Genomic DNA, 8,090 nt, shown 5'->3' on the forward strand with positions numbered 1-8,090 from the left:
AGGGCATTCACAGACTTTCAAAAGGGTACATAGACATAGATATTTTTAAAGGGAACTAATTTCCAGTCCAAATTTCACGTACCTTGTTCCTAAGATGGACTGCCTAAGAAATCTTTTCCTACCTCCCTTTTCCGGTAGTGTTTCTCCCATTTTACAAAATTGTGCCATGGTGATTTGCACTCAGGTATGCATATAACTCAATGGGAATTGAGTGACATTTGCTGTATACCTGCCTGCATTCCCATCTACATGAACAAGATTTCTCAATATTTTTATTGAGAGATGCGTTTCCTATAATGAAATTATTTTCTTAATAATGACCTGTCAAAAGCAGCAATATGTTCATGTCGTTTTGATCAGTTCTGCCATGTATTGATCAGACTCGTGTAATAAACCTAAAACTTCCGTGGCTTACCACAACAAAAGTTTATTGCTCCTTCACATCACAGTCTGGTACAGACAAGGAGGCTCTCCTTCACGGTAGATGACTCTGCTTCCATCTTGCACCTCCGCTGTCTCAGAGTTCCCAGCTTCCAACTGGGAAGACAAGAAAAAGAGAGCATAGAACTCAAGCCACTCTTAACTGTCTAGGACAGGAGGCAATACATCATTTTGGCTCATACTCCCAATGGGAAACAGAAATATAAACTTCCTTACCTATAGGAAGAGAAAAGGGACTGGTAAACACAGCACTGTCTCTGCCACGGGTACTCCAAATAATGATGGTAATGACAGCCAACCAGATGCATTTTTTTTTTAAACAGGGTCTTATGGCCACAAATTCCATTTTATCTTTATAGAGAAGTATAAAAAAGTAAATAATTAAATACTCTTAAGCACAAAAAATACATTTTACTAAGATGAAATTCTGTGAAGGAATGGAAATAAGAATTCAAGAGGGAACCAAAAAGATGTAAAATTTGTAACTCTTACCTGCTGGCTGATGTCGGGTATCAGGTTGCTGTAACATTTACATTCCATTGGATTTATTATAACAAGCTGGGGAACAGGATCCCTTTAAAAAGCCAATATTTACAACAGACTGTAGATTATATTCTTTGCTACTGTTCAAGCTTCTGATGAATTTTTTTTTTTTTTTTTTTTTTTTTTTTTTTTTACATTACAACATAAAACTGAAAAAGGATGCATGGTCTTTCAAAATTCCTTTAGGAGATGAACAAAAATGCTGAAGCGCAGTGCCCTATGCTGTCTTTAGGGAAACGCCCACCCAATTTGATGTCATTTAAAAGCTAACAAGAAAAAAAGAGGAATACATTGTTAGCAGGACTGCTTCTGCTGTGCTGGTTTTGCAGCTGCCAGGGGCTGCAAACCACAGTCATGCATAACACCTACTTACTAGGAAGTGCAGGGATAGAGAGTTCCAGGTACAGAAATGTATTTCTTGGTAGAGTTCACATGTCAAGGTAACAACCAGACCCGCTGCCAGCCACACCCTCCTTAGCTTTGTGGTCAAGCTACCTTAGGATTTCAGTCTTCCACCTTGAAGTCAGCGAATTCTTATTGCCTCGCTCATCAGCTGGTCATATTGAACCACTCCGCCAGCTAAATAAACATCCTCTACCACTTTCCAGAAGAATCTAAAGAAGCCTGTCTTTTTGACTGTGGAAGACAGCAGTTTTAGGCAGGGGTCTAGCTCTCCTTCCTAAAAAGGCCCATTGACCTTTATTGCAAGTGAAATAGCTTATGGGAACAGTAAATGGCTAACCTTACTGTACCATAAAACAGAGCTCCCGACAGCCTCTCCTCTCTCAGCGCTGGCGAGAGGTCTATAATAGCATTCCTCATAAAAACCTCCGTGCCATTGCCCAGGTGCAAACCTTTACAGAAGTACAACTAGGGAGTTTCCAAAATTGCTCCAAGAGAAGATTGTCTAAGAATAACGCCAACTATTTAGCAGATGTTTCTTGACCAGAATGTGAGATCACTTTATTTTTGCATATGCGCTTTTGGTGTGACAACTGGCAGTATACTGGAAATAGAGGAGGGCAAGCTTACACAAAAAGGCTATTGAGCAAATAAATAAATAAAGATTTTAAGAAGGCCATTGAGAATGCCATCTGATTTGGAGATTAAAGACCAAATTCTGGTTTCTGAACCAATAAAGTTAAAAGCCATACAAAAGAAACTTGTGTCAGGTTTCAAAACATAAATAAATAAACGATTCTCTAATTCTTGAGCACCAACCATTTGCAAGGTAAAGTGCTGTGGGACCAGGAGGAAAGATGTGACGAGCTTACAAATCAAGAACTGAGAAAGTCCTTTCCTGATCAACATTCAGTCACTCCCTTTGCATAACCCTGTTTTACCTTCATCACGAAATTTATCACTACCTGACATTTTCTCCTCTATTTCTTTATCGGCCTGTCTCCCACAAGAATGTAAGCTCCTGGAATGTTGAGACTTTGCCCATTTTGTCCGTGGCTGTATCCCCAGGATTCTGAACAGAGCCCAGCATGACTTTCAACAATCTTGTCAAAGGATGAGTAAATTCCTACCCTCAGAAGGAGCATGGACTCAAAAGACAGGAAAATGAAACCCCAAATATCAATAATATTCATGTATCTATTCAGTAAAAAGGAGTTCAAACAATGTAATAGGGGCTTGAGGAATTGATGGATCTTACGGAAAGCATCAAGTATCCTAAAAGAGATAATTAGATTGGACCTCAATTTCCTGGCTAAGGTGGGACTGGGGGCAGGGCACACTGTGGAATACATATAAGGAATATTGGTTCTGTGCCTATAACTTTTTAAGAAATGAAGTGTTGCTACTAAAGCCTTCACAATAGTCAACAAATCAATGAGCCTTTGTTCAGGACGATTCCTATACCCTGCAGCATGCTCTGGTCAGTCCTTCCTCCAAACGGGTGTCCAGATAATTCCCAGTTCTGCCCTCTCAGCCCAGGTCGCACCTGTGGCATCACCAAAGTCAATCTATAGCAGCAATTTAAAGAGGCCTTCACCCAGTGTTAACACTCAAGGGCACATGTAAAATCTTCATGATGTTGGATTACACTGTGATTGTCTTGCTGGTGCCTTAGGGACAGACCGTATGTCTGTGAATGGGGGATGAGCGCTTCCTAGAAAGGAATGGATCTTCTGACTGTCATTCTAGAAGTTATCAATCCTGGACAGAAAATAAGAGCTCTGGAAATGGACCTTACATTTATGTCAGAGATTATCTTCCTCCTCTCTCTGGGCAGGTAGTTAGTATTGTCCAAACTCCAAGAGGAAAAGATTCTCTTGACATCTAGAAGCAGATGAAGATTGAGGCAGGTTACCAGCCCCACAGGGGCCCCTAAGGCTAGTCTGGGATGTGTGATACTATTTCTCTTCCATTCACTTCCTACTCTAGTAACGTCTTGTTATGTTTAATCCTGATATCAGCTGTCTTGTGAGATGAAGGGGAGAATCTGTCTCACCTTGGTTGGAATGGCCAAAGGGAGAGGAGTTCTCTCTCATCCTCAGTGAGACCAGCATGGGTTAGCTGCAGTGTCACCAGCAGAGGATAGCTGGGCTGAACAGCATTTTCTGAAAGTCATTGTGCTAGTGATAGCAGGGCACAGAAAAAAAGGAGGCCCTGCCTGCCTTGGGTTTGCTTGAAATGGCCTCTGAGAGCACCTACAAACGTGAAGAAAAAGCTGAGGGACAGTTAGAAGGAGAGTTTTCCCTAGCAGTCAGGACAGGGGGTGTTTGAGCTACCAAGTTTAGTCATTAAAAATTAACTTGTTCCTTGGGGCGCCTGGGTGGCGCAGTTGTTAAGCATCTGCCTTAGGCTCAGGGCGTGATCCCGGCGTTCTGGGATCGAGCCCCACATCAGACTCCTCCTCTGGGAGCTTGCTTCTTCCTCTCCCACTCCCCCTGCTTGTGTTCCCTCTCTCACTGGCTGTCTCTCTCTCTGTCAAATAAATAAAAAATAAAAATAAAAAAAAAATTAACTCGTTCCATATAAACTCTTAGTCAAATTGAAATTTTATATATGTTATTTTTGTAGTGGTAAGGAGCTATCCATTTATCCTAATTTTTTCTAAGAAAGCAACTTGATTAATGGTGAAATACAAAAAGTTTTCCAATTAAAGTGTAGAAAAGATTGGGGCATCTGGGTGGCTCAGTTGATTAAGCATCTGCCTTCAGCTCAGGTCATGATCCAGTGTCCTAGCCCGGCCTCCCTTGGGCTCCCTGCTCAGCAGGGAGCCTGCTTCTCCCTCTGCCTCTGCCTCCCTCTGCCTCTGCCTCTGCCTCCCTCTGCCTCTGCCTCCCTCTGCCTCTGCCTCTGCCTCCCTCTGCCTCTGCCTCTCCGCCCTGATTGTGCTCTAGAGCCCCCACGCTCTGTCTCCCAAATAAATAAATAAAATCTTTTTTTAAAAAAAGATAATATTGTTAACACGTTTAACTAATATTGTTTAAGTACTACCCAATTAGAAAAAAGAAAAAAATGTATAAAAAATTGGAAAGGATAAGCCAAGACGGTAACTATTTATGAATGATGTGAACACATAACTAAAAGAGAGCCACATGGAAAACTATTGGAAATAAAATAGCACAGTCGGCAAACTTGTTGTTAAATGCAGTAACTAATAACCAGTAACTTTACTATATAAGAACCACAAGTTAGAAAATATATTGAAAAAATTCCCATTTAAAACAGTACTTGGAGGAATAAAATACCTTAGAATAAAAATAACAATAAACATGCAGGATGTATAGGACTGAATCTTGAGAGAATAAAATGGCATTTGCTATGTTTAAGTTAAAAGTTAAGTATTATAAAGATGTTAACTTTCTTAAAATTAAATTATTTACTGAATATAATACCAGTAAAAATGTCAACAAGATTTTTCTGGTTATTGTTGAAAACACATGTAGCAAATAAAGATCTTCATTACAGAATTATTATAATTGCGATAACCTCAAAACAATCTGAATGTACATCAATACAAGATGGGTTCGATTATGGCCTATTCCCAAAGGATGCCGTTATGGTGTCCTATTTGAAAAAATAAGGGAGCTCTGTAGGCCTGAATATGGAATATTCTTCAAGATATATTATTAATGTAAAGATCAAGTTGCAGAAACACACACACAAATGACATATCTATATGTATGTGTACATATATACACACAGAGATACATACAACGTACACACACACACACACACACACACACACACACTTCAAAGAGCACCCAGAAAACTCTGCTGCTGGAGATGTGGAATGGGGAATAGGATAAAAAAGACTTATCTTTTTTCATATATCCTTTTTATGCCATTTGGTGTTTTTATTATGTATATGTCTTAACTTTTTAAGAGAAAAAAAATCATTTTTAAGTAAAAAAAGGACTAAGAGCATAGACCTAAAAAAGAGCATTTGTTAAATTTACCAGTACCTACCAACATGTGGATGAGCGTTGCCGTCTCCCTAGCTGGTCAGCTTCTCCCATATCCTAGAGAAATTGTGCCCGTGTGTGTAATCAGCATGTACAGGGGTAGAAAGGCACAGGGTGGCAGGGGTGCGGGCAGCAACCAAAACGTTACCTTTCTCTATAGTACCTACTATTTAGAGTGTGAATAAATATTTATAATAACAAAAGTTGGAAACAAATATCCATCGGCAGGGCAGGGAGATGTTTAATAAATTCTGGTACAGCTAGTATTTTGCAGATCTGAAAACGAATGCAATAAATGCATACATCACCTAAAAGATGTTCATGTTTTAATGTTATTAAGTGAAAAATCAAATGATAGAATAATGTATGTAGTAGTAGTAATAGTAGTAATTTTTTGCGTAAGCACAGAAAATGTATGGAAGGAAACATACCAAACCATAAATAATAGATGCCTGAGTAAGACGGTATTTTGTTTACTTTCAAGCCAAAGCTGCTTCTCCCATCTCCTTCCATGCTGCCTCCTGAGGGAGGGAGATCAGCCGTTTCTGAACTGGGCTGTGAATCAGCAGGTTCGCTGATGTAACCTTGGCTCCAACCTGGCCTTTTGCGGCTCCTCATTGGGGTGCAGAGCTCACTTACAGCCACTAGCAACATTATTCTCTGGTTCCCGTTTTGCAGCTTCTCCTGTGTATTGGCTCCTGGGGAATTTTGCATAAGAGAGAAATGACGGGATTAATTTCACGTGTTTCTGTAGCTCCCCCCATAACCTCTAACAGATACCTCCCGCAACTTTTAGGGAAGATTTCCCCTTCTCACTTTGTATACTTTTAACACCAGCATCTACGTATTTTTTTTTAATTTGTGAAACTATAAAATAAATGTAAGTATACGAAGGAACTATGACATTCCTAAGCATAAACTTAACCTTAAATGTAAACATAAAAATAACACACGTAAAATGCTATTTACTGATGCCTCTTACCATAATGTGCAAAGGATTTGTGACCCCAAAATGATTAATGACCATTGTACTAAACTTAATGTTTAGTTTGTTTTGTTTGGTTGGTTTCTTCTTATACTTGTTTTTGGTTTTCCAAAATGGGTAATATACTATTACATTATATATTTTTAGTTAAAAAGAATATTAAATAGATTAGATCAATTTACATCTTTAACAGATAAATTTTAGTTTACACTATTAACATTTGATCAGGAAAAAGAACAATTACTTTCCTTTCAACATTATATTAAGCTTATTAAAATTTTAGTTTACGTATCCATTCATTTGGATTCACAGGATTTTCTCTCCCTTTCCTCTCCTTCTCCCATGAGAGAAAATCTCTGAAATAATTTTAGGAAAGAAAATTTGATATTGGGTCAAGGGCTCTAAAAATATTAAAGCCTCCTGATGCAAATTTTCAGTTTGCATTTTATAGCTTCCCTTCTCTGAGTTTGCAATACCTTATAAGGTATAAAAGCATTAATTTAATACAACCTTCAACAGCGGTGAGCATTTTATATAATTTTTAATTGCTTGTTAACGTGTACCAAAGTTTTCTCCTTTATTCATCAAATAAACTCATCTTCTGAAAAATATCTGTCTGTTTACTGATAAACATTTTCAGAAATAGAACCCTTACTGCTGGAAGCCTTCCCACATAAGGAAAAATTTGGTGAAACACGTTTCCTCAACGTCACTATAGCATAATGCTTTATCCCAGCCAGGTCCACAAATCATAAAATATTATGTAAAAGTGGACATTGTAAGATAGCACTTCGAGAGACGGTTAATTCAACGGCAAATGGTAATGTAGATGTGCACTTTGTGATACACGTGGGCCCCACCTCTAGTTCCAGTGAATCATTCAGCTGTCCGAGAGCTTCCTCAGGGATAATGGCACCATCAAGGGAACCTCATGACACAAGGCCTGTAGCATCATTTAGAGGACAAGAGAAGGATGGATGAGTTAAGAGCAATAAAAAGAGTGAAGGTCGACATGACCTTCTATGTAGAAAACCCAAAGACTCCACCAAATAATTGCTGGAGCTGATACAGGAATTCAGCAAAGTTGCAAGATATAAAATCAATGCGCCAAAGTCAGTTACATTTCTATACACCAGCAATGAAGCAGCAGAAAGAGAAATCAAGGAACTGATCCCATTTACAACTGCACCGAAACCCATCAGATACCTAGGAATAAACCTAGCCAAAGAGGTAAAGGATCTGTACTCTGAAAACTATAGAACACTTGTGAAAGAAATTGGAGAAGACGCAAAGAAATGGAAAAACATTCCATGCTCATGGATTGGAAGAATAAATATTGTTAAACTGTCTATGCTGCCCAGAGCAATCTATACATTCAATGCAATCCCCATCAAAATACCACCAGCATTTTCCACCGAGCTGGAACAATCCTAAAATTTGTATGGAACCAGAAAAGACCTTGGAATAGCCCAAGAATGTTGAAAAAGAAAACCAAAGCTGGTGGCATCACAATTCCGGACTTCAAACTCTATTACAAGCTGTAATCATCAAGACAGCATGGTACTGGCACAAAAACAGACACATAGATCAATGCAGCAGGATAGAGAACCCAGAAATGGACCCTCAACTCTATGGTCAACTAATCTTCGACAAAGCAGGAGAGAATATCCAAAGAAAAAAGACAGTCTCTTCAACAAATA

At 38.9% G+C, this 8,090-nt stretch overlaps 1 long non-coding RNA gene across 1 annotated transcript; it reads right to left on the minus strand.

Annotated features, from left to right (window-relative positions):
- Positions 1–421: 421 nt before the first annotated feature.
- On the minus strand, positions 422–7,336 carry LOC148108432 (uncharacterized). Its single transcript, XR_015727972.1, has 4 exons — positions 7,251–7,336; positions 5,837–6,103; positions 658–792; positions 422–537 (listed from the first exon to the last, which is right to left on the minus strand). It is a non-coding gene; the product is annotated as an uncharacterized LOC148108432 (long non-coding RNA).
- Positions 7,337–8,090: the final 754 nt, after the last annotated feature.

Source organism: Ursus americanus, chromosome 20 (assembly GCF_024610735.1).
Source record: "Ursus americanus isolate L20-20 chromosome 20, mUrsAme1.1.p, whole genome shotgun sequence".
Lineage (NCBI taxonomy): Eukaryota > Metazoa > Chordata > Mammalia > Carnivora > Ursidae > Ursus > Ursus americanus.